The 25,718-nt window shown below is 41.1% G+C and overlaps 1 protein-coding gene across 1 annotated transcript in view; it reads right to left on the minus strand.

Annotated features, from left to right (window-relative positions):
• The window catches only part of klf7b (Kruppel like factor 7b), a 72,134-nt gene that overhangs the window by 45,820 nt on the left and 596 nt on the right, over positions 1-25,718 (minus strand). The gene's annotated exons all lie outside the window — the stretch shown is intronic.

Genomic DNA, 25,718 nt, shown 5'->3' on the forward strand with positions numbered 1-25,718 from the left:
GGTGTGAGTGCCCGGTGGCGCCAGTGTCCGGCAGCCTCGCCTCTGTCAGTGCGCCCCAGGGTGGCTGTGGCTACAATGTAGCTGCCATCACCTGTGTGTGGATGATTTGTTGTGTAAAGTGCTTTGGGGTCCTTAGGGACTAGTAAAGCGCTATACAAATACAGGCCATTTACCATTTCTAGTCCATGATTACCAAACTTCTCTGGCTAGCTGGTGGCAACTAATTTTGCTGCTCCGCATAACGTTAGCACCTGCCAACAGCAGCTGTTTAGGTTTAGTTGAGTCAGATTTAGGTCAGGTTTTCACCACAAATGAAGTGTCCCAAATTTTAGTTTTCTTTTTTTTTTCATTATGCTGAGGCAGCTTCCTCTGAAAGACCTCACTGCTGTTTTCTTTTGCAAGCAACGGCCCTAAGAAAATTTATAAACCAGTTGTCATGGTTTCTGTTAAGTGCATTTTATAGGATCTGTTACTTATTCTCCTTGCACTGGATTACTTTTGAGCAAAGAACACATTTTCTTTTAGATCCATAATCACATTTTTGTTTTTACTGGCGTTGAGATTTAATCGGCCAACTCATCTCTCCAGGTCAGATCTTTAAAATTTTATATACGACCCCCGAGGGCCGAATCATCCGGACATATTTGAAGATTAAAGGACATTTGGTCACACCTGCAGCCAGCTGTGCAAGAAGTAATAAAGAAGGTGATAAGATGGTTCCACGGGGAGATCAGATTTCATAAAAATAATGTCAGGCTTTATTATCCAGTCCGACATACCGGGGTCTGCAGTATTCCCCGGTGACTATTTTTACTGATATTAATCCTTAAAACTGCCCCGTCACATGACTACCTTTTATATGACAGGGATTATGACCTTTGATTGTCAAAAAATTTATTGTGCGGGTGTTCAGTCTATCTGCTGATCACATTTGTGAACAGCATGACCGTACTGGCACAAGTAGTGCAGCTCAGGAAAATATTGACAAAAACAGGCGTAACCCTGTCTAAAGCTAATAAGCTCATATCGCACACAAGAACACATGCACACACGCTCACACACTAACCTCCCCTATCAGGCCTTTCTCCTCTCTCTCCAATCCTAATTGACCATGAAAGTACCCCATAAATCGAGTTACAGCATTGTGCCTGTCTACTCATATAAAAGTGCTTTAATGGTTTTGCTAGAAGCTCTGTTGGGAACATTAGGCAGAACTCTCCACATTCATTAGCCCATTAGCCTGTTTCAATATTGACACTGTCTCATTTGTCCCCTCCCCTGTCTGTCAAGGCCGAGACACTCTGGGACCGGGTCGGAAATCTGCCCCCTGGCTCTTCCCTGGTCCAAATCAATTGGTGCTATGCCGCTGTTTGTGAAAGGATTTAACGGTATCGAGTTGGGAGATGTTACACAGATGAATACTGGTGAGAGAAATATTAAAAGAGACATTTTTTGTGTGACATTGCCTGTTTTTTTTAAGCTGAATTGATGATAATTAAAGAAAGAAAAGGATTTATGCCATTTTTAATCACTGATGTCATCTGGTTTCAAATGAATATTACATCTATGAAACTGTGTAAAACAACATACTGGACTAATTTTCACACGAGTGCATTTTGTGCGTGCATAATGTCGGTGATGATGACTGAATAAGCCTATTCAGGAAGAACATTTTTCCTTTTGTTTTTATCAACCAAAAGGAAAAATGACCTGCAGTCAGACTTGATGTGTTCTAGTTCTTTTTTTCTTAAATTCACAGCGCTTTAGAAGAAATTATGAACAATTATGTGGGCAACTGTACTGAATTATGTACAATTATGCTTTAATGTGTGATGTGTGCAGTACAGCCTTAAAATTTGAGCATGGCAACAGGTGGCCCATATCAACCGATGACTCATCTGAGAGCCTTCAATGCAGCTAATTGGCAAATCTTATATAAGCGCCACTGTTTAAGTCACTTTAGCCTGCCCGCAGTCACTGCGCATCTGCAAACATGCACCCTGCTTTGCATCCTGCCTCCACCCCAGCTCCAACTCAATCAGTGTCATAATTATTGTGATTGTGGCCTCCTCTGCTCTGTACCAGAGTCTCGATGCCACTTAACCACCACTGACTTTCCATAAATGCACATAGAAGAACGGGAATGTGTAATTTCCACGCCTCATGGTTTCCATGGACGTGTTAAAACCTGAGAAAAGACATTTATGAATTACTGCACAATCTTCCTTTGACTGTAGCGCCACTGACTGAACTTTTATTCAAAGGTCACACTGCATGTAATACAGTGCATACAGTTGGTGCACTGTAAATATAAATCACGTACACGTACACAATGCCTGCATCAAAGTGTATAAAATGTGGCTTAATAAATGGCGTCTAAGAGGTTCAAAATTCCATAAAAGCTTCAGTACAGAATGATATATGAACGCTCTTTATCAGAGACAATCTCTCCTTTGCATATATATGCATATGATTATATATCTTTTCAAAAGAACTCCTCATTATTACAGCATATACTATAGATCCATCAAATAAAAGAAAATCTGAATCACAATCAATGAAAAAATGAGGCTGCGGCCCACAAAGATCGTTTGTGTATCCACCAGCTTTTCTGAACTACGCTGCAACGAACCCAATGAACCCTCCGGAATGGAGCGGTAATGCTGACGGATGAGCCTGAATTCCTGCCAACTAGCTCGGGACGAGACTGCATGCATGTGACTCTAAAAAAGGAAAAAAAAAACAACCCACACACACTCGCACATTATATCTTCTCCACCCATCTACATCAGGTTTATTAAGGCGTGTGAAAACCACACTGCAATATGTGAATGGCAGCTGGCCCAATCATGATAAGTATGCAAATTATATGTGAAACTTTTATACTTGTGCTTTGTAGATTGCGGTGAGTTTGAGTCCATTATCAGCTGCTGTCAGCAGGTAGCACTGCTTTGAGCCCTGCTTTGGAAAATGCTGATATTACTGCCGCATTTTCTACGGTGTGTGACAATATGACAACCCATCTATAACTGAGTATGTGTGTGTGTGTGTGAAATACACGCCTGTTTAAGGTCAGTCAAGCTGTGCTGAGCGTGCCCTTTACTTTCCCGTCCCACTGAGGAGGGTCCTGGAGGGCGATCTGCATTGCGTGACCGAGTTCACGGACATTTTTTATGCCGTGTTGGTGTCACGAAAAAGGAGCGAAAGCGTCGGGCTGAGCCACCTGAGTCCTGCAGATGCTGTCAAAGGGCAGGGCCAGTGTTACATGTAACAAAGCCTAAGACTGCAAACCTATCCGTGACCATACCACAGTGTTCCCTAAGCTGGGGGATTTGGAGAGGTGAGAGGTTGTAGCACTTGTTTTCCCAAGGACAAGTGACTTTACACAAGCAGCAGGAACAGCTTCAAAAAGAAGGAAATGAGCCACAACTGAGTATCTTCAAGTGCTGTTACCATAGAGTGACGACTTTAATCTGTGTATCTTTAATGAAGACACTGATGAACCATGAAATAACTGCCAGAAAAATTAAAACTGGTGTGTTTATTGAACCTTCTGACACTTTAAAAAGACACAAAATTAAGTGAAAGTGATTGCAAAGACAGGCAGCTAATATTATAAAAAAGACCCCTCACCTATATTTGGATAAGCAATCAAAAGCACTCACAGAAAGATTCATCCACTCCAAGACAGTAAGTTTCAGTTCCTGATTATTATTTTTCTCCTGCTAATTCTTCAGTTTATTAACATGAACTTGCAGACGTGGCCCTGCGCTCGCACAAACCAGCGACGCGACTGTATCCCCACCCTGGAGTGAGCGAGCTATAAACTAATGCATAAATAAAACAGAAAATTATAAATCCATTCTTTTCCAGCTGCAGCTCCAACTTTCTTTTTAAAAACGCCACACTGGCAGAGAGCTCATTAGCTCACCCTGCAGTTATTTGGTGAGCTGTCGCTCATCACCCATTTCTCACTCAGTTAAATGAGGTTATTGTTGCTGATGCTCATTTAGTTCAAATGGCTGCTACTCTGAACAACAAGCCTGATTTTATCACCCACACATCACTCTCAGACACCACAAGCTGTTAAATGATGTTCTTCATGATGATGGTGTTTATATATGATGTCAGCATTGTGGTGCTGTGGGTGTGTGTGGGCGCGCACGTGTATTTGCGTGTCCTTACATACACATATATACTAAGGCACACATGCTGACTTTTACCCCTGATGTATTCCTGGTATATTGCTGACAGCCTGCAGTCTGAGGAATACATTCCTTTAATGATTGCTGGGTGTATACTGTATGTGTATGTGTGTATCAGCAGGGCCAACAACAGCCTCCTAACTGCTGACAGAACAGCATGCGTGAAGGTCAGAGCACAGAAATCCGACTGAAAAAGATGGAGGAAACTGAACTGAATGAACTAACAGCAAGAACTCTGTAATTAACATTTTGCTTCTGGAGCCCTTTAAACAATTATATTTTCAAGTAATGGAAGTGAGACTGTGTGTCTGTTTGTCAGCCTTTATATTACATCACATGACATAAATTAGGAATTATTCATAAAAGCACTTCTAAACATCACAAAGTTATCTATTTCCAGGACCCTGTGCTTGCCAACAGACATGTAATTCTAGCAAACCTTGTTAGTCCAGCCAGTGTGCCAACGCAATGAGAGGCTGCATTTGATCATCTTTCTTGGGGGGTCTTTTGTTGACCTGATTTCAGCCTAAATACACAGAGATGTTGGAAGTCTTCTAATGCATAAACACTGTTCTGTTTATACAAGAGTTTGCATACACTCACGAGTTCACACAGTTGATGACACAAGGTACCACAGTTGTGTATCTGGAGCATTGATTTGGGCACTCATGGCCCCTTGTGTAAAAGTGGAAACTATAATTTTGGCGTCATCCCGAGTTTGGAGAGATCGTGCAAACTGTGTCACAGTTTGCAGATGGTAATAATTCTAAAAATAAAGCTGAATCAATCAAATGCATAAAAGTCATCGATGCCCTCCGCATGACTGCTGACAGCAAAGACTTTACACGCTTCTTGTCATTTCTGTACTGTTGGTTATAAAAGTGCTATAAAAAGACATCAGTGCCGTTTGAAACTCTATGAACACCGTCACAACGACAAGCAGCCTGGAAGAAGAAAGAAACATCCCAAACTCTTAATAACCCGAAACACAGACAGAGACGAGCAAGGGGAAGAGTAAATAAAGTACAGAAGTGCGGGATGAAAAGGAGGTATCTCGTTGCAAACGTGCATGTGTGTGTGTGTGTGTGTGTACGTAATCTATTCAGGATATGGAGATTACCATTAAATCGTCCGGCAGGGATTACACTCCCTTTCACTGAGCTGATTTGCAGGCCACACTTATAAATGGGGGTTAACAACTTGTTATAAGACCCTCGATCGTGTGTGTGTGTGTGTGTGTGTGTGTGTGTGTGTGTGTGTGTGTGTGTCCGTGTCCCATGTGTCAAGCTAATCTTCATTGCTCAGAGCGATGTGAAGGCCAAAGAATAGCAGCCGGCAGGGTGAACATCAGTGAAACAAAGACGTGACGAGAGATGGGAGGAGAGGGAGCAGAACAAAAGAAAACACACACACAGAAAATTAGTTGGATGCACTCAGCCAGGTCACATCAACAGCTCTGCAATGTCTGAATTAGAACATATAACTTTGTTACTTTATGCCTGCACTACTGAACATGTCTGCATCTTATAAAAGAACAGTTTTAAACTCACTCCTCACAGAAAGTCTTTGATCCTAACAGGACTGCTTATTCCTCAGACACACACACACACACACACACACACACACACACACACACACACACACACACACACACACACACACACACACACACACACAAATAAACCATCTTACAAACAGATCAGCAGTATTCATATCAATTTCATGTAGCTGGACACCAAGAGCCAATCATCTCAAAGGACTGACTGACTATTGTTTGCCCTTTTATAACCTTTATAATTAATCTTCTGGGAAAAGGGAGGAGGGTTCTGTTTAGAAGTACTGCTACAAGTAGAGAAGACAGACCCGCTCCCCTGTTTACTTAGACACACATTTCCTTGCACTTATAAAAGCAAGGCTGGGTAAAACTTGTGCTTGTTCCGCAGTTGCTGACGTGTGCGTTAGTGCTGTGCTCTCACCTCAGTGGGAGCTGCAGTCCAACAGTAGTTTGCATTGTAAACAAATCTACAGGAATCACAGCTGAAAGTCAGCTGCCGGGAAGCATCTATTTGCAGGAAAGCTGGATAAGAGAAAATTGTTCTGTGTGGCCACAAATTGACTGGCCGAGCTGGACACCAAGAGCCAATCATCTCAAAGGACTGACTGACTATTGTTTGCCCTTTTATAACCTTTATAATTAATCTTCTGGGAAAAGGGAGGAGGGTTCTGTTTAGAAGTACTGCTACAAGTAGAGAAGACAGACCCACTCCCCTGTTTACTTAGACACACATTTCCTTGCACTTATAAAAGCAAGGCTAACAGGGGGAGTGCGCAGAGGAATTGCTGATGTCTATCAGCGCCAGCGAGTCAACAACACCACTGACCTGCCGATGATGCTGTTTGAACTGTTTACAGATGAAAGAGGAGGAGAGCGAGAAGCTTTAAGTCAACACTCGAACCGACTGGAAAATCCGAGCGCGCGTATTTGTAACGCAGCGCTCCATCTCGACATAAGTCGCTACCCTGATTTCAGCACACTCTGATCGAAAAACCAGAGCCAAACTCTGAGAATCGAAGTTATGGAAGCCTAAGCACGCTTCCAAACGCTCCTCTAGTTTGCAAAAATGTTAAGTCTTTCATCCAAAACTGTCTTTCTGTCCTTTTCATAAAGCAAAGCACATCTGGGTTCACATCTGTGCTCTGACTCAGACATCACCTGGCAAACACATGCTGCTGCTTCACGCTCGATAACAGAGGAAAACAGAGTTCCCACTTAGCTTTCACATGCTGAACTGTTGATGGAAAAAGCAAACTTTAATAGTGGCACTGCTGCCAACAACTTCAAAAAGAGCATAAAGTCAATCAAATATGATGATACAGACAAGGCTCGCTGCAACGTGAAAAAACAAAATGAAAGGATTATATAAACATGTATGGTCCATTCAAAGTGAACACATCCTTCAGGATGTAAAATAATTGAGAAACTAGTTCCACCATCTAGATTGTTCCAATTAGATTTGCATCACTCACAACATGAAAATATCAAAATCCCCAAATTATCAGATTCATCTCAGCTTGAAATGAGTTTATAGAAATGTAAACGGTGAACAGCTGATCAAAATCAATAAACACACACAACACTGGACACACAACACTGCAGTTTTGGGCTTTCTCACGTCTTTATTCACGCACAGAAGCTCAAGCAAAACTGAAAAAAGCTCAAGTTTTTCTTTCAGGCACGTAGATGTTATATTCACAATAAGCATCATAAGCGACGTGTGATCGTGACTTCCTTTGTTTAACAGCAAACAACAGAAATAGGTGATGCATCATATTATTGGACGAGGAATCATGCAGTATCTTCCTTGTGTTTTGAAGTTTTGTGAGAAGTGTCCTAAGCAACCGTATCTGATTTGAGCAGAGTAAAATAAAAATGTGATAAAGTTGTGACCTCAGCGTCCAAAATCGCTGCGATAAGACTAGAAAATTCTCTTTGTTCTTTTTTTTCTTAGCCTTCAAAGTGGTAAACACACACACACCCTCACGCACGCACACACACACACACACACACACACACACACCTAACACTGATCATAAATAAATGCATAACGAATGAAGTCATCATTTATACACACACACTTTCAGACGCCTTTATTTCACACACACAAAGAGTCACGCATGCTCACACTACACTATGACCTCATCCCCCACATCATCCCTCCTCCATCCCATCAAACCACACACACACCCTCATACACACACACACACACCCTCATACACAGAAAGGGTCAATCCATTAAGACGCAACAGCAGCTGATCCCTTCCTTTATTTTCCGCTTGTTTCATTTCATTGTCTGCGCTAAATGTAAATATATCAAAGAGAGTGCTTTAGGATATCAGGATTAGTAGCTGAGTTGGTCTGAACCTGAATATGTAATCACCAACATGATGTCAAACAATTTCATAAAGCGTGATGTTGTTTTTGCTTTATTACAGCACAAACTGTGAGCGGGGGGGTAACAGACTGGATAGATTAAAGGCACCACGAGCTTCAAAAACAATACATCTTATCACACTAATCATTTATAAAACTGTTACGACTTCAAGAAGCTCCAAACAGATTTTTATCAGAATCTCATCCCAGAGCGCATAAATTAACCAAAATCACCAAAGTGCTGCAACAGCGGAGCAACCACCACCTACCACGCCGAGACATCCAGCGTGTTTCCATTCTGCTTTTACTGCACTGACAGGCGGAGGAAACTTTTCATTTTCCTGTTTTTACTTTCGTTTTTTAAATGCACCAGTTGTAGCGAATGACTGTTTTCAGCTCTTTTCGGGTTGTTTTCAGTATCAGCCTTCTGCTCGTTGGCTGTAACTTGAATATTTCTGCTTTGGGATGGTTTTCGAATAAAACAAAGCACAGATGTTAAGTGTCATAAACACCAACTCCATATTAAGCGTTTTAATGATGGGTGTGGAGGGCACAGGTGGTGAGTTCCTTTGAGATCGTGACTCACATTATTTTCCCAAACGATTCAGGGAGCCCTGGTGCCCACAGGGGTTTGTTAGGGTTCTTCGCTCAGCTTTTAGTTTCCCCCGTTACTCCTCTGTGTTCAGGTACTGTGAACGAGAAGCCTTCTTTTCTGCACTGATACTGAAAAGATATTTTAAACCTCATCCTGGGAGAATGAAGAGCCTTCTTAATGCTGCAGTACTTGCATCCCTGCTACAGATGTGTCCATGTAAATACATCCTTTCTTATTGCCAAAGTATATTAAATACATTTTATATGTAACTGGGAGTGCTGGAGCTCTGATAGATTGTTTTTTTTTTTTTGTTCATTCAGCACCTGTTAAGATTTTTTTTAATTTTGCATTTACATATGGGTGTTTGCCTTTTAACACAGATGAGATTAAGGCATTAAAAATATGCATTAATACTGTTTTGCTGAGCCTTTAATGGTAATAAAAACACCTGAACCTAGTTTATCCATACTGCACTGATTTCATGTTTCTCCCTTTTACATGGCAGCTACTTTAACAATAAACGTTATTGCTACAGGTTTAATAGTAGAGGAAAGTTTTTCACTAGAAAGCCATCAGGGAGGATACATGTATGAGATTGGGAGTGTGTGTGTGCATTTATGACTCCAGGGAAGCTGCTACTGTCATCACACTTTTTCTTTTCTTCACTGGGGTCTCTGTTTTTTACCTCCAGAGGTTTTTGTATTTTGAGGTAGTCACTGATCTCATTGGCCTTGCTGGAAAAGCCAGACGGGTGTACGCATGACTCATACATGCCTGTGTGTGTATGTGTGTGTGTGTGGTTTACAGACCAGGCCGATAAAATCCTCTCTATATTACAAAGTCTTGGGGGTAAAAGAGAAACACTCCGTTTCTCCACTTTCCTGTGTCCTGCAGTTCATCCCTGAATAATTCAGATGTCTTCCCTCTTTCCCCCACTTCCACTCACACACATCATGTCTTCAGTTGGCATCAAAGTTAATTTTCCTTTGATCTGGATGGAAACAGAGGTCATGTATGAATCGGAAATCCATCTTGGGTCATAATTTTGGCTCCAAGCTGTTTTCTCTCTAACTCCTTGTAGTACTGCCACACTGGTCTGCACTGGTGAGACTCAGTTTTTTAAAATAAGATTGATTGATTAATGAATATATTCACTGATTAACTGATCTATACAAAAAAGCAAAGAAAAAGTATGCTTTTATTTTTTAACTTTCAGTGTTTGATGATTAATCAGACCAACAGCCCCAAACTGAAAAGCTTATATTAACATAAAACAGTGAAAATAAGCTCATTTTCCAAAACCTTACCACTGGTACTCTCCCAGTATGTACGCACATCATCAAAACATCTGTAAACTTATTTGACACATTTTAAAAATGAAGAAATGAAGAGACTTTCCTCTAATTCCACACCTTTTCTCAGACATAAACTGCCTGTCTCTCCTCTGTCCTTGGCCCCCTACATGCACACGTATACCGTATATGGATTGGGTACACATGTACTCACACACACACACTGCAGCACTTGTCTATTCCCCCAGGTATTCCTGGCAACATTGTGGATTAAAATAGCAGGCGACCCACATATCCCCTTATAGCAAGCATTGCAGTGTTTCACCAGACAACAGACAACAAAGTATTTGTCCACTTAAAGCAGCACAGCTGGTCCGATTCAACGCCTGCTATTTTTAACAAACACTGAAAATGGTGTTGTTTGAACACTATTATGAATAGATTTACTTTTGATATTTGCTGAATTGACATTGGTTGGTATGTGGAGATTTAGGCCTTAAAGACACAGACGTGGAGACTGGTCTGTAACACCTTGGTAACTTCAGTGTGGAGTGTGCTAGCAGTTACTAGCATGAAACTGGTTGGAGGTTTAGAGTGGTGCATGAAAAAGCAACCCTCCTTTTGATTGCTTTGGTTGCTAGCAAGCTGCTAATTTGAGTTATATGTGCAAATATTAAATTTTTTGCTCTTCTAGCATTATTTATACGTTAGCACAAATTAGCAGATCAGACAATGCATCCATTCAGTCTATGGATGTGCCTTGTTACTCAAGCATGCTTGCATTTGTTGATAATACACAAAGTTCACAAACAAATGGGCTGACATCACCGAGTCTTTGCCCATCATTTATATGCAATCTATGATAGTCTATGATTAAGCTTTGCTAAATGAACCAGTCAGTTATATTTTAGTCCCAAACTGAAACATTATCATTCAAAACATGATTACATGGTAACAATAAAACGTAGATCAACTTAATGACTCACACATTTTACATGGATTAGTCTGGATTTTTGTTCATGTTCAGTAGTTTTTGAGAAGATGCAAATGTGAAATAAAAAAAGCCAAAACGGCTGTTTTAAAATTAAATCGAAATCATGTACTCACAGTTTTCTTTATTTTGTTTTATTTAGCTGTAATTTAAAGTCAAAGCAGGTAGAGGGAGAACGAGACCGGGTTTAGATTTACTTCAGCACAACAAGACTGCTGGCAACATGAGAAACCCCATCTTCAGTTTGTGAAACGATGGTCTGTGTCTCTTCTTCACTGTACTCAAAGTTAAAGGAAATCTCAATGCTACAACACACAGCTCTACGCAGTCGACATGTTTCCAGCTTTGTGGAAACAGTTCAGTCAGCTTTGCGTGGCTCTGGTGCATCTATTGTTTCTGAGTTGTCTCACCTCCCACCACACCCCCAACCCTAACCCAAGACAAAGAGTACAGTCGTGAAGAAAAACAAGACAAATTCCCAAGGTCATCCCCCTCACTGCATCTGACCCATTTACTGTCCCGCTCTGCGCACTCACTCACACACCAATCATGCATGCATAAAGGCGCACTGAGACCCCAGCACGATCCGTCCCCACTTCAACTCTGTCTCAGCCTCAACACAGACATCTCAGTCATACCTACACACACACACACACACACACACACACACACACACACACACACACACACACACACACACAGAGTTGTGCTGGTATGCTTTATTATGGCCTGAAATCCTTAATAAAAACCTCATACATACACATTGTAACAGTGGGTTTAAGTGGGGTTCGCTAATTATTCAATATTTAGTTAAAAAAAAATCACAGTTCTATTCAGATTATGTTCAAATATATGTTGTTAATCTGGACTAAAGGTTGCCCTGCTATAAATGTGCTATTCATTAGAGCTGGGCAATAGAACGATAACGATATGTATCGCGATATAACTTTTACTCGATAGAGAAATTAAGCTATCACGATAGACCTCGCCGCTCTTGTCCTCTTAAAATAAAATTAAAAATTAAAAAAAAAAAAAAGGTCAGCCAATCCAAACTAAGTAGTGCAGAGCCGAACCAATCACAGCCGCAGCGTCACGTCGCGTGACTTGTTACGTACAGCACAAGTGCCAAGCCGCACGTGTGTTTGTTTGGGAAGCAGCCAGCGCATAATGGAGGAAATGAGTGCGCCGACTAGAAAAATCAACCGAGCGTGACCGAAGAGAAAACAGATGATGGTTCCAATGCCGGAGAGATTGTTGAACGGAAGAGCCATAGAAGTTCCGTAGTGTGAAGGTATTTCGGCTATTTCAAGTCTGACAAAAAACAGAGTAGCGTGCACTGTAAATTGTGCCGAAAGCAAGTCTGGAAATGCAATAAACTGGTGCATGCGTCACACTGTGCGCCACGTTATTGTTTCGGTGAAATGAATTTCTACAATACTGTTACTGTTAATTGTACTCTCTGCAGTGTTTAAATGCTTACATATACACACAGTTACTGTCCGTCCACACATACGACTCGGTTCTGCTTCTATGCCCCAGCTTTGTTTACTTTTTCCCACCGAGGCTTCTAGACTTCTGATTGGCCAACATTTCTGCACGGTTAGGAATCTAGCGCCACCTGCTGCTTTGGCATGTTTATAGCAGCGTTTTCCTTCATTTCTGCCTTTATGTGTGGACGGGATTATTTTTTAAAACGAAAACGGAAAATCTCAGTTTTCAAAAATACCCGTGTACGTGTGGACGTAGCCTCAGTCTCTGACTGGAAGCGCTAATTCGTCATTCGGCTTTTGTCAGACTAAAGTAACTGTTAAAACTGTTTGAAAAGCTCAGCTATACAACAAGGAGAGATTGAGAATTTCCTTTTAGTTCTCAGTTTATTTGATATTGACAAAAGTTAGTCAGTTTTGTCTGTTCTTCTGTAAAACAAACTAAGATTTATTTTTAGAATTAATATTTTGTTTCTAAGTGGAATTGACAATTTAGTCTGTTTCGTTTGTTCTATTTTGAAACTTAAACGCTTTAGCGGCTGCCTTTTGTGTAGTTTGCAATATTTGCCTTTATTTATCTGAAAAAGTCTCATGTTCCTTAAGTACATCTACCCTGTTGAACTTATTATGGGAAATAAATATTTAAATAAAAACAAGCTGCTGATTATTTCACATTTTACTTGTGAGCAACGGCACATTTAAATCTTACAAATATAGTTATTTGGCTTATATCGTGATAGATATCGTTATCGCCTGAAATGAAAAAAACATATCGTGATATGAAAAAATCTCATATCGCCCAGCTCTACTATTCATATATACTATTTTAGTGATTTTTGCCAGCCACCCTCATATGGAGCAAACAAATGTTGGATGGTTGTTTATCACAATCACTCAAGAGATATGTGATGAACTCTAATGTGTTCTGGTGAAACCCAAACAAGAAGATGTCGGGAATAATCTGTCTTTAACGAAGGTGGTTGTTGCAAAGGACTTTCCTTCAAATGTCAACAGCTGGATGAACCTGCACATGTACATTATTCTCAAACTTTTAGTTTTTTGCTAGTCTGTCTCAGAGCTTGACTGATGACACATATGACACATACAGTAACTGAGGATGGTGCCCTTTGACCTTGAACATAAGTGGTCAGCTGGGTACCTTAAAGACACGTGACTGACAAATGTGTAAATGGCCATGGATCGCAGCCGTCCACTTGTGAAAAGAAGCAAACAAGTGTTGATATGGTCCATAAGTAGACACTGATGTGTAGTCAGACCAATGCACCGGTGTAGGTGGGATTTGGGGTGTGCAGAGAAGTGAAGTAAAATCAATAGGAATAACAGCAATTCGTGGTCTCTGTGTAAAATAAAAAGACTGCACACTCTTCTTTCTTCTTCTTCTGCTGTTATTGCTCCTCCATTGTTCCAGCTGTTTCATGCCTCAGTGTCAGATAAAACAATTCAACTTGCTGGAGTACACGTACTCAAAGCTGGAGCCAAATGGCCATCTTTGATGATCTTTTGAGTAACTGAGAGTGCGTAAAAACGTCTTGTCAATGCCAGAGTTCTTCGAGCTGCTTGGAAGGCAACAGCGACTCAAATAGCAACTTGTTACAAGCAACACTTAACATGTCAAACTTTGAAGAAGATGGACTATAGCAGCAAAAGACCACACCAGGTGCCACTCCTGTTAGCTAAGAACAAGAAACTGAGGTTACGATTCTTAAAAACTTAAAAACAAAAACTGGACAAAACCTGACGAGCCTTGAAATAATGGATCCATCCTGTCGTGTATCAATGGTTCAGACAAGTGTTGCTGGTCTCATCTAGAGCAGGGCGATGTGACCAAAAATATTTATCACGATATACATTTGAAAATTTGCGATAACGATATAACTGACGATATAGTTGACACTAGACAAAATACTTTACAACTCCACAACTTTATTAGTGAAATAAAAAAAAACCATCAATGTATTTTCACTTAAACAAGCAGCTGTTTTTTATGTGCATTAAAGTTATATAAAAATTAACAGTGCAAATGCAAATTCCTTGCTGACAGTTTAACCAAAAGGCATTTCCAGTGGAAACTGGCCGACATATCCTCAGCATAACCATGTATAATATCCACAAAACTTAAAAAGAGGTTATACACACACAATACGGTAATATTATGTTGAAGCACAGTACGTATCACTCCGCGAGGCTCCTGCCTACGATAGCCGTAATGCTCCGACAATCCATCAAGCGGTGCGGTTTCATAGCTTAGCAAAGTCGTACTAAAACATTTGACAGATTGCTGAGCGCCGTGTACATAAACTCGTTTCGAGGTCAGTAAACACAACCAGAATTCATACATAAGGCACACGGGATTATAAAAATCAAAGGATTGATTTTAAGTGTGCCGTATTTTCCAAACAACACGGTAATAACGACGGCCCGCTAGCACACTCTACCAAAAATGTGCTTTGTTGTGTATTTGACAGACGAAAGCTAAACCAGTTCCACACCACTGAAGTTGCAGCATTTTTACAAACCAGTTCTGGTTCATCTGTTTCATTCAACGATCCGCTTTTGCCCTTCTTATTCTCCATCGTCGTCATGCTTTTTCCGCCATGTGCGTATAAAAACAAAGGCACTGCGCATGCGCGTTTTACCCATATTCTATCGCGATATTTCATTTTCTTATCGTTGCCCAACATTTGGAACATTTTGGGCCCAAAGTGAGAATTCTTTTCTTGCATAACTTCATGAATTGTTAGGTTTTTTTTAACTAACAGACTGAGTTACAATTTAATAAAAAATCTACTGGCACATTTAAAAGCCATAGTTTGGTCTTCACTCTATTATATGAAATCTTTGTGAAATCAATGGCGATGCATGCATGTGTAAGTCCTTCCTGGATGGTGTACTGCCAGCTGTTGGCCTTGGCAAGCTAGCACACACATACACTCATTTCCTCAGCCACTGTCAACATCCTCTGCACACTACGAATGATGTCATTGCCCAAACACAAACGCACACTCACTGCATGTGAGCACCCAGGTGGCTGATGGTTAAGTACAAACTAAAGGCTAGAAACTAAAAAGAAATGAAAAGCTTGCAAAGCTTAACAAATCTGGAAAATAGTGCCATCCAGTTAAAAGTAAAATTTTACATTTTGTGCATTTATTGGCTAAAATAAAAGGGAGACTCCCAGAAAATCACATTATAAAAGAGCTGCAGCAGCACTTCTGGAACATCATGACATTTCAGTGCTGCTGCTTTCAGTGCACGAAAGATGTTTCTGGCCAAACACGGCATGTTTTTGTTAGCTGCCCTTTTTGGGATTTCTACCAATGTTCCACTTTTGTAGTAATAAATGAGAAAAAAACCCCAGAAGAACAAAGGGGGAAGAGGAAGCCGGCCCTACAGTGTCATTGTTTATTTGGAAAAATAGGTTTCTGTCTGCCTTTATATGACAACTTGATCAACTTTTCCACCTCGGTCCAGCGAGGCAAGTGAGGCATTTCCTCGAATTCCTAGCATCGCACTTCCATTTTAAATGTGCAAATTCAAAATGTGCATAAACAAAGAGGCGTCTGGAAGACAACGGGGGGAGCAGTAAAGGAGGGAGGTGGGCAGAGAGAGAGAAAGAGAGATGGCTGAGTAGAGAATAAGAGGCCTGGATGGATGCCAGGTCACAAGTCTTTATCCCTGAGCCAATTGGTCTGCAAACACTAGCTCAGCAGGATGTGGAGACACAAACACATACACAATACAACACACCTGTGTGTGTGTGTGTGTGTGTGTGTCTGTGTGTGTGTGCGTATGACAGTGCGTCTCACCCGAGCTCAGCCTGTGATCACCACGAGGACTTCTCTTAAGAAAAGCGGATAAAATCAGACACGCCTGGGTTTTTTTATTTTCCAATAACGTCCCGAATACAAGTGCATTTATCTACAAACTCCATTCTAAAAGCTAAAAAAACCAGACCTGCTTACTGTAATTATTGCGATACACTGTATCCTGTAATCCATTTAAACATCTGACAGAAAGAGCTGCTTTGCAATTAAACTGACATATTTTTCTAATGTAAAAATCTGCTTATTGAAAGATAACAGCGCTGTCAGTTACTGAGGATGGAGTCATAAACTTTTCAGGTGTCAAATCAAGCTATAATTAAAAGAAGGCAATGGGAACCAGACACAACATCATCAGTTATTTCGATGGGGTCTATTTAAATAAACAGCTTCTGGTTTTTTTTTTTGTTTCTTTTTAGTTCTGATGTCCTACAGAACACAATTATATAGAATTTAAATGGTTATAAATCGCAGGCTGTTCCCAGGCTTAGCACCTTCAGTGCTGCAGAGCGTTTTGTAGCATCTTAGCACCCATTCTCCCACTGCTTCCAGTGCTCTCTCCACCAGAGCCACACGAAACCGATAGCTCTTCAGATCTGAAGGCAGGTAGTGCGGCAGACAAGAACCGATCCTAAAATACCACAAAAAAGCAAGTGGGAAATCGATATATATGCAACACATGACATATAATAGGATGATTCACTACACAATAGCACATTCCCACTGTGTGCTTGAAGCATGAAGATATGAATGGGTAAATCTCCTTGTAAACTGTAGTAATCGCGCTCCATGGTGAATACTGCTGGAGAGTTGCCCTCCATAGAAAACCACTCATCTTGAAAGATCAGGGCTATGGCTTTCACAGTATAAGCTCTCTCCATCACGAGTGCAGTTCATTTGTTCTGCTTTCCTGCCGCGGCAGTCTGACTGCTCACTTTCTTATCTAATCTCTGCCACCGTAGACTGAATGCCTTATTCACTTACTGAATTATGGGTTCCCGGGCAAGTGCCTATGTGTGTGTGTGTGTGTGCGTTTGACTCGAGTGATTTCAAATTATGAGGAAAAGACAATAACTGTGTGTGTTTGGAGCACGATAAAAAAGAAAGTGAATGAATGCAGTGATTAGAGCGGCTCATATTGAAGGCAGAATTGGCACCAGCTTCCACACTGTAAGAAGTGGAGCAGCGTGCTTGTGTCTCAATGCCTCTGTTTACTGTTACAGCCTTAAATGCTTCTCTGATTTGTGCCGGTCACTGGATTGTAATATCTGCAACTACTTCCTAATTGTGAATATGTCAGAATTTCATAGTGGGGTTCATTTTAATCATTGAAAAGTGTCACTTTTTCACCCAATCAGCACTTCACCCAAACGCACAGCATCATCTATGCCGAGCTACGCACTGTAGGTTTTTTGGAGGACTGCAAGCAACTCTTCTGCATAGGCAAATACCTACGCAAACAGACACAGCCGCTGTACCATAAAGTTCCCGGGTAGTCCAACCCAGCATGCAGAGGGCTAATAGTAGGTCAGCCTAGACTATCGCCAGGATGAAAAACGAAGACAAACAGGGCTTCTGCCAATCAGTCTAAGCATGGCAAGTTTCAGTTAGGAATGGAAACACTCGCATTAACACGATGAAGTCTGGTGCTTCTAAAAGTTGTAGCTGCAGATGTGAAATATTTCTGACAGCTACAATATCAGCAAAGGTGTCAAAAAAAGAAGTGTAAGAGATGTATGAAAATTGACAGAAGCACTAACACAATTCAGCTGGAGCGATCACGTTTTATATATCGTGGAAAACACAGCTGCTTTTGGTTTAATTTCCAGTAACACAATCTTCCATCACAGAAGAATTCTGGTCGGGTCTACTGGAACTGGAAGAGTGTACACCTGGACCTACTGGTGACACAAGGCTCACTGGTGCACGTGAGGAGTGAAGGCTGTACCGACCGATTCAATAGATGAGCTACTGTAGCTCAAGCTGTCGAAAAAGGTGATGCTGGTTCTGACAGAAAGGCATCAGAATACACAGTGGATCACAGTTTGTTGCTTATGGGGTTGAATAGTCACAGACCAGTCATGATGCCCAAGCTGGCCACTGAAAACACCAACATTGGGCACTTGAGCATCAACACTGGACCACGGAGCAATGAAAGAAGGCGGCGTGATCTGATGAATCATGTTTTCTTTTGCATCATATGGAAAGCCGAGAGCAAGTGTGTTTCTTTCCTGGGACCAGGACACAGTATAGAAAGAAGGCAAGCAGGCAGAGGCAGTGTGATACTTTGGGCAATATTCTGCTGGGAACCCTTGGGTCCTGCCATCCATGTGGGTGTTACTTTGATATGTACCACCTACCTAAGCATTTCTGCAGACCATGTACCTAGGGCTGTTTGATATAACAATATATATCGGATGACGATATAAAAACGTCTATCATTTCATTTTATGCTATCATTTGTTTCGTGGTGTCGCAAAATAAACTGTTTACGGCAATATTTTTTCATGGTTTTGATGGTCACTGTAGTGGCTATATTAATTTCTTAAAGTTCTCTCTTTCTCTTATATTTAATATAACCACACTACTAACAGACAAGCGCCTGTTTTTATGCATTGTGGTTAGCAACAACGACGGTAAAACCATCGCGTGTCCGCTTGTTTATGTTCCACATAAACCTTTCACAATAAAGCTCAAGATCCTGTTGAGACTTTTCAAAATAAACTGAATCACGTGAAAGACCAGATTTTTTACGGATGAGAAGTAAAAAAGAGCCGTCAGGTGCTAAAAAATAGACCTTAGACTCAAACGTTAGAACAGGCTTTTCCCCGCAGCACGCCGTGTAATAAATACTCACAAAGAAAACGGCGGCCGTTACAACTTATGTCTAAAAATGTATAGTTTCATGCATCGGTTAAAACACTCGACTCCAGCTACACGACGCCCAGCTGGAAACACTTCCGAGCTGCCCGAGATTCACAGAATTTACAGAAAATGTTACATTTTTGTGATTTATATCGTTATCGGGACGATAGAATTCTTATATTGGGATATGAGATTTTGGTCATATCGCACTGCCCTACATGTACCCCTTTCATTCCATGAAGACTACTGTTGAAAGCTAATTATAATGTACCTGGATAATGCACCTTGCCACAAAGCAGAAATGTTTTAGGAATGACTTTGAGGTGTTGACTTGGCATTCAATTGGCAATTTCAAGATTTCAGTCCAATCGAGCATCTGTGGGATGTGCTGGACAAACTAGTCCGATTCACGAAGCCTCCACCTTACAAATTACAGGACTTAAAGAATCTGTTGCTAACATTTTGGTGTACCACAGCACACCTTCACTGGTCTAGTGGAGTCCATGCCTTACAGAGTCTGAGGTGTTTTGGCAGCAAAAAGGGGGACTAACACAATGTTAGGCACGTGATCATAATGTCTGATCGGTTTCCCTCTAGACTAAAGGATGGATGCTGTATGAACAGCAAAACACTGTCCAGTTAAGATGTGTTAATAAGTAAGCATAGCCTAAAAAGAGAAAAAGAACTGAAAGAGATGAACTGTAAGGATAAAAGAACATTAACTAATATTATGCATTAAAAGCTGAAACCAAGACATCACAATTTTTATTCTTCATCTCTGGCACTCTTCCAGTGTGTCTCCCTCCTCTAACTCCCCCAGCCGGTTATTAGAGATGACTGTCTCTTCCTGAACCTGTGCTAGAGGCTTCTTCCTGTTAAACGGGAGTTCTTCCTTCCCACTGTCACCAAGTGCTTACTCATAGGGGCTCATCAATGTATCTGTATTATTCTAAAGTCTTTATCTTACAATATAAAGCATCTTGCGGTGACTGTTCTTGTCATTTGTCGCTTTATAAATAAAACTGAATTGAATAGAACTTATCAATTCAGTTTTAAGTGGCTTTGTTTAAAAAGTTGATTTTCCGACATTTGAATCAGGCATTACACAAGCCACGGCTACATTTCTCTGTTCTGCTGTCTCTTTCTTTTTCTCTTCATTCCTTTGTTTTTTTTCCTCACCCATCTTCTTTTTGCGACCATGAGGAAGCAGCTGTGTTCCACATACAATTACATAACTGTGTGTGTGTGTGTGTGTGTGTGTGTGTGTGTGTGTGTGTGTGAGTGTGTCTGCATTAACACATGCCGGGAAATGACACGGGCAAAAAGAAGATGAGAGCAGAAAGGCGATGGACAAACATCTTCTCTTCTCTCTGACTAACTTTCATCTGCCTTTATTCACTTTATCTGTCTTCTGGTGTCTCTCTCATCCTTTCCTCTCACTCCGTGTCTCGCTGCCCCTCCGTCCCCTCCATTCTTTCCTCCACCGCCACATACAGAGTTACTGGGCTGTGAAATGTGAAAAACTGCAGCATGCATGGCAATTCATTATCTTGTCAAACTTCCCCGGGCCTGCCCCAAGCCACGGGCAGACACAGAGAGACAAAAATGGGAGTGAGAAAGAGACATAGACAGAAAAAGGGGTTCATGTAATGGTCCATGCAGTAGATTAACAGGTTACCAAGAAGATGAGGAGAAAGACAAGTTTTTGAGCCGAGTCGGTCAATTATTACTGGCGTGAGTTTTGATGTTCACGAGTAGTGCTAATACATTTTATGATTTGAATCTCTGCTTCTGAATTTTATTATTTCATATTAAGGCAAGCAATATGAAAGATTAGATTTCTGAGGATTCATTCTGAAAAGGCACCGACTGATTGGCCAGAGTTGTTTCATGGTTAAATCTACACACACATAGGCACAACACTGGCAGACAGCATTCCTGAAAAGGATACAGGGTTGTAGGCTGGCCTAATGGAGACACTGTATCTCAGTGACACTGAGCTTGCTGGGCCAGCATAGTGCTGTAATGGTACCACAGCAAATAAATCAATCAGCCTGAAAGGAATTATGGCCACACAGAGCATGTAAACTAAGGGATGAGATGAGAAAGAGACCGTGCGAGTCGGCCAGTTAAAAGCACCGTTGGGCGTTGGAATAGGCTCAACACCTGCAAAGATTGTCGACATAGCGTATTAGACTGTAAACGCAGATTTACAGCAACCACATGAAACCTAAACGTCTGCTCCAGGGTTCAGTTTCGTCGTCCCTCTTTTCTCACTGTGTCCATTTTCCCCCTCATTCATCAGATTTTGGAGTAGCCTTGCTTTGAAATAAATGGATTACATCTAATTGGGGAGCCTGCATTTGCTATTTGATCCTTGAGCCACTCGGCACACACTCACAAATCCCCAAAGCCCATCACATCATCCCAAACCTGCAAAGATGCAGCAATTACACACAGACCATGGGCTCAATACTGTCAGAGGCACTAAGGCGGATAGGCAGGAGAGAGAGAGCGAGAGTGTGTTTTCCACATGTTTAGCCATGATGCAAAGAGCCTGATAAAAGAGGCCTGTATGAGGAAACAAAGACCAGGAACAGGGACAGTCAGGAAAGATAAATGACATCCACAAATCTGCTTCCTTGTGTGTGTTGTTTGCCTGAGTGTGTGTCTGTGCGTGTGTGTTGTTCCGTCCATCTGACAGCAAACGGCCAATTACTGTCGAAAGTGGCGGGATGAGTCCTGCCAGACCACAGCTTTCCATTAGTGCATGCCAGCCAAGCGTGTGTGTGTGTGAGTGTGTGTGTGTGTGTGTGTGTGTGTGATGGAGTGAATAAGGGGATAGAAGAAGACAGAAGGAACAAGAGTAGGAAAAAAAAAACGTGGGTGTGCCTGGTTTATGTGTGTGTATGTTTGTCTTTCTCCCCTCTGCGTCGCCACTTGTGCAGATAAATTCGACAAAAACACATTTACATTTTTTTTCCTCCCTCTTTCAAAGCTTTGGCCTTCCATCCATAATCACCCAGCACTTTCCACAATGAAAACTGAGTTTTCAATCAAAAACGCTCCCTCTGATGTAAATGAACTCTCACATTCAGCTGTTTAAGATAAGATAAGAGATAAGATAGAACTTTATTAATCCCTCGGGTGGGTTCCTCTGGGAAATTCGACTTCCAAAAAGCACAGCAACGACCGAAGTTACAGTTACAGAATTGTTATATATATATATATATATATATATATATATATATATATATATATATATATATATATACACACACACACACATATATAAATACAGAGACAAATATAAATAAAATATACAAAGGGGATAAATAGAATAAATAGGAATAAAAAATAAAAATACAAGTGAATTGCACATTTCAAGTATTGAGTCTATTGCACTGTTGACTATTTACAAAAAGTATTGCACAAGGTGTTGTACAGTGAGGTGAAGAGGCACTACAGCTTAGTTGTTCCCCCCTCCTTTGTCCTCCTGTTTCCCCTCCCTCTCCCCTCCAGAGAGGAGTTAAACAGTTTGATGGCGTGTGGGACAAAGGAGTTTTTAAGTCTGTTAGTTCTTGTCTTGGGGAGTTTGTACGGCTAAACAGTCGCAGGGTAAGTAAATAAATTCTTAATATTTTGGATGCTGTTTGAATGTCTTACCTGGAGGCATAAAATAGTATTTGCAATTGTTTCTGTGTGTTCTGTGTAGAGAGAGGTCAGGGAGGTTGCTAGCATAGCTTAGCACCAACACTGTGAGCAGGTGAAAACTGCTAGCTTCCACCCAAAGAAAAGCTTGAAGTTAGCCTTCTTTTCATTTAAAATGTCCCTACTAAGAAAACTACAGCAACTGCTTTGTACGTCAAAAAGTAGCCCTATGCTATGTAGCTTGCTATTTGCTCATTAACTACAAGAGACTTCAGTATTTAAAAGTACATGTTATAACTTTGATAACTTGGAAGGCAACTTTGCCTTAAGTATTGGTGATAGGCTAGGCTAAGCATGTTTGGAACAATCACTGCAAAAAAAAGAAAGAAAACCTACTGATTAATTTACATGTTATTACTAACCAGTCCTGCTGATTGGCAGGAAGTTGCTCAAAGCTAACTAGCCATAACAGGAGCGAGTTAATTAGAAGAGCCTGCTTTAGACTGGCTCAGTAATACTGTAGATATGAAGTGGCTGACCTACGAAAGGCTTTGAGTCTTCTACACGTCTTGTAAGCTAAGTAATGAATGACTACATTTCTGTTGCATTTAGCATCAAGTTAGCGCTTCTGTCTTGGAAAAGCTTTAAAAAAATCTCTTGATTACCCTAATTAACCTGATTACTGTGTGCATTACTTTGCACGTACAGTTAAGGACTTTCGTATGCTCAGTTTGTAACACAAGAACGAACATGTAACTATGATTTTTGGTATGAAGACACCACATACACTTCAGTGGCAAAGAACAACAACCAGTACAAATTTTACCCCAGTGTGAAGTACAGTGGGTGGGGGGGGGGGGGGGGGGGGGGGGGGGTAAAACTGCTCAGCAGAGGGCAGCGTCAGCTCTTTTTGTGTGGCAACTATTTTATTTACCTAGATGGTATTGCTTTTGTTGCTGTGGAGTAGCTGTGTGTGTGTGTGTGTGTGTGTGTGTGTGTGTGTGTGTGTGTGTGTGTGTGTGTGTGTTTTATGTATGTATTAACCTTTATTTTTTATTTTTTCCCCAGATCTCCAAGTAAAAATTTGCAAGAAAATCAATAACTCAGGTGTCCAAGACATGGTGTCCTGGACAGCAAACAGGAATAAAGACTGCTCCAACTCACCAGACTAGTCCTAATTAGTTTTCCTCCTCAACACTCTTAATCAATTAACATATAACAGACAGAAAAAATAGGTTACTGTGGCTGGAAGTGTGTGCTGTTTGCACTAAAAATAGGATGAGACATTGTGAATTTGTGTCAGTAAGACAGTCATAGAGGAGAACCGCAGTTTGGGCTTTATTCAGCACCGTGGGAATTATCATGGTTCTACTACTCAAATACATGAAACAGAGCAATCCAGCATTGTCGGAGTGGACTGTGCCATGCAGGGGTCCACTGGGGGATTTTTGATGGACTGATTTACTGAACATTAGATTTCATATAAAGGCACCCACACACTTACAAGAGGCTGTAAGGCGGATTCCAATTAACAGATATTTCCATTTCTCAAGTTCAAGCAGGGAAAACTTAAGTGAAAATATCACCCTGTGATTGGTTAGCAAATCATAAAACATGACCCATACGATATACTGTGTTGCTTAGCCTTTTAAACATCGCCTCTGTGTGTGAAACAGAAAAAATGAAAGATGTGGTACATCTGGACCCACAGACCACAAAACTCGCGTGGCTGTACGTACAGAGAAAATCGCGCTTTATCTGATTCATGCCATTAAAATGAAGATTTTACATTTGAATAAAAATGTTATAAAATAGTCTGCGGGCTCGCATGAAGGGTCCACTGTATGTTCTATAGAGGGTGACGTGCTTAATGTATAATTCAACAGGATTATCTGCAAACAAACAGTGGCAGATGTGGATATATTATTTAAGATCAAGTCACTTGCTATTAAGCATGTGTCCATTTTCCACAGCTCCCCTCTCTCTCCTCCAGTGTGTGTGTGTGTGCGTGTTAGTCCAAACATATCTGATCTATCGATCACATCAGCATCGGCATCACGCTCTCGGATTCAGACACTTAAATGTTCCATCATGGGCTCAGACTGCAAAGACACAAATTTCACTTTCACCTTCACTTCGCGTCTGACCCTGTCAGTTACATTCTACACAGTCTACAACAGCGCAGATCAATCAAGGTTTCCCAGTAAAGTTACCAAAAAAAAGGTTAATTTTAAAACTACATAAGAGCGCTCAGACTTTTCAGTCTAGCGTTAAAAACAACACTGGAGTAACTTTAAAAGCATCCTCATCTGCTTTTCATCTGACAAACTGAACGCCGATCCCTTTCTCTCTGCCTCGTGGAAAAAAACTATCATCACCAAAACTACAAGCAAAATTAGACGGAAGCGGCATTTTTCACTTTCAGAGTTTCATCCACAGCATTCAAACGTTGGCACTATGCATACCCTGGATGTGGCCACATGTTTCTCACATTTAAGCCATTTAAGTTCAAAATCATAGCGGTGGATTTCACGGAGCGATAGCGTCATGCTTCTGCTTTTAAATGGTTAATAAGATGCTTTAATGAAGCCGAAAGTGTGGTTAAAGGGAATGAAAGGGATCATTGGTATGACTAGAGGGTTTTTACGCATTTTTGGGGGGATACTGTTTAGCTATTAGTGCGTAAAGCTCCGTGCTTATTCCCCCCACCCGCGCCTGTTTTCCATGCGTGTGCGTGTTTTCTCCTGTCAGCGAACCTCGCCGTGCTCCATGTGGGCAGAGAAAAAAAAGACGCAACTACACGGGGCTTTCGCTGGCGCTCATGAGCGCTCCGCTGGTGCAAAACACTACAGGCACACG

Source organism: Aulonocara sp. 'chitande type north' Nkhata Bay, linkage group LG16 (genome assembly GCF_057382095.1).
Source record: "Aulonocara sp. 'chitande type north' Nkhata Bay isolate Kocher_YH1m ecotype deep benthic linkage group LG16, A_spYH_male_GT1.1, whole genome shotgun sequence".
In the NCBI taxonomy this organism is placed as follows: Eukaryota; Metazoa; Chordata; class Actinopteri; order Cichliformes; family Cichlidae; genus Aulonocara; species Aulonocara sp. 'chitande type north' Nkhata Bay.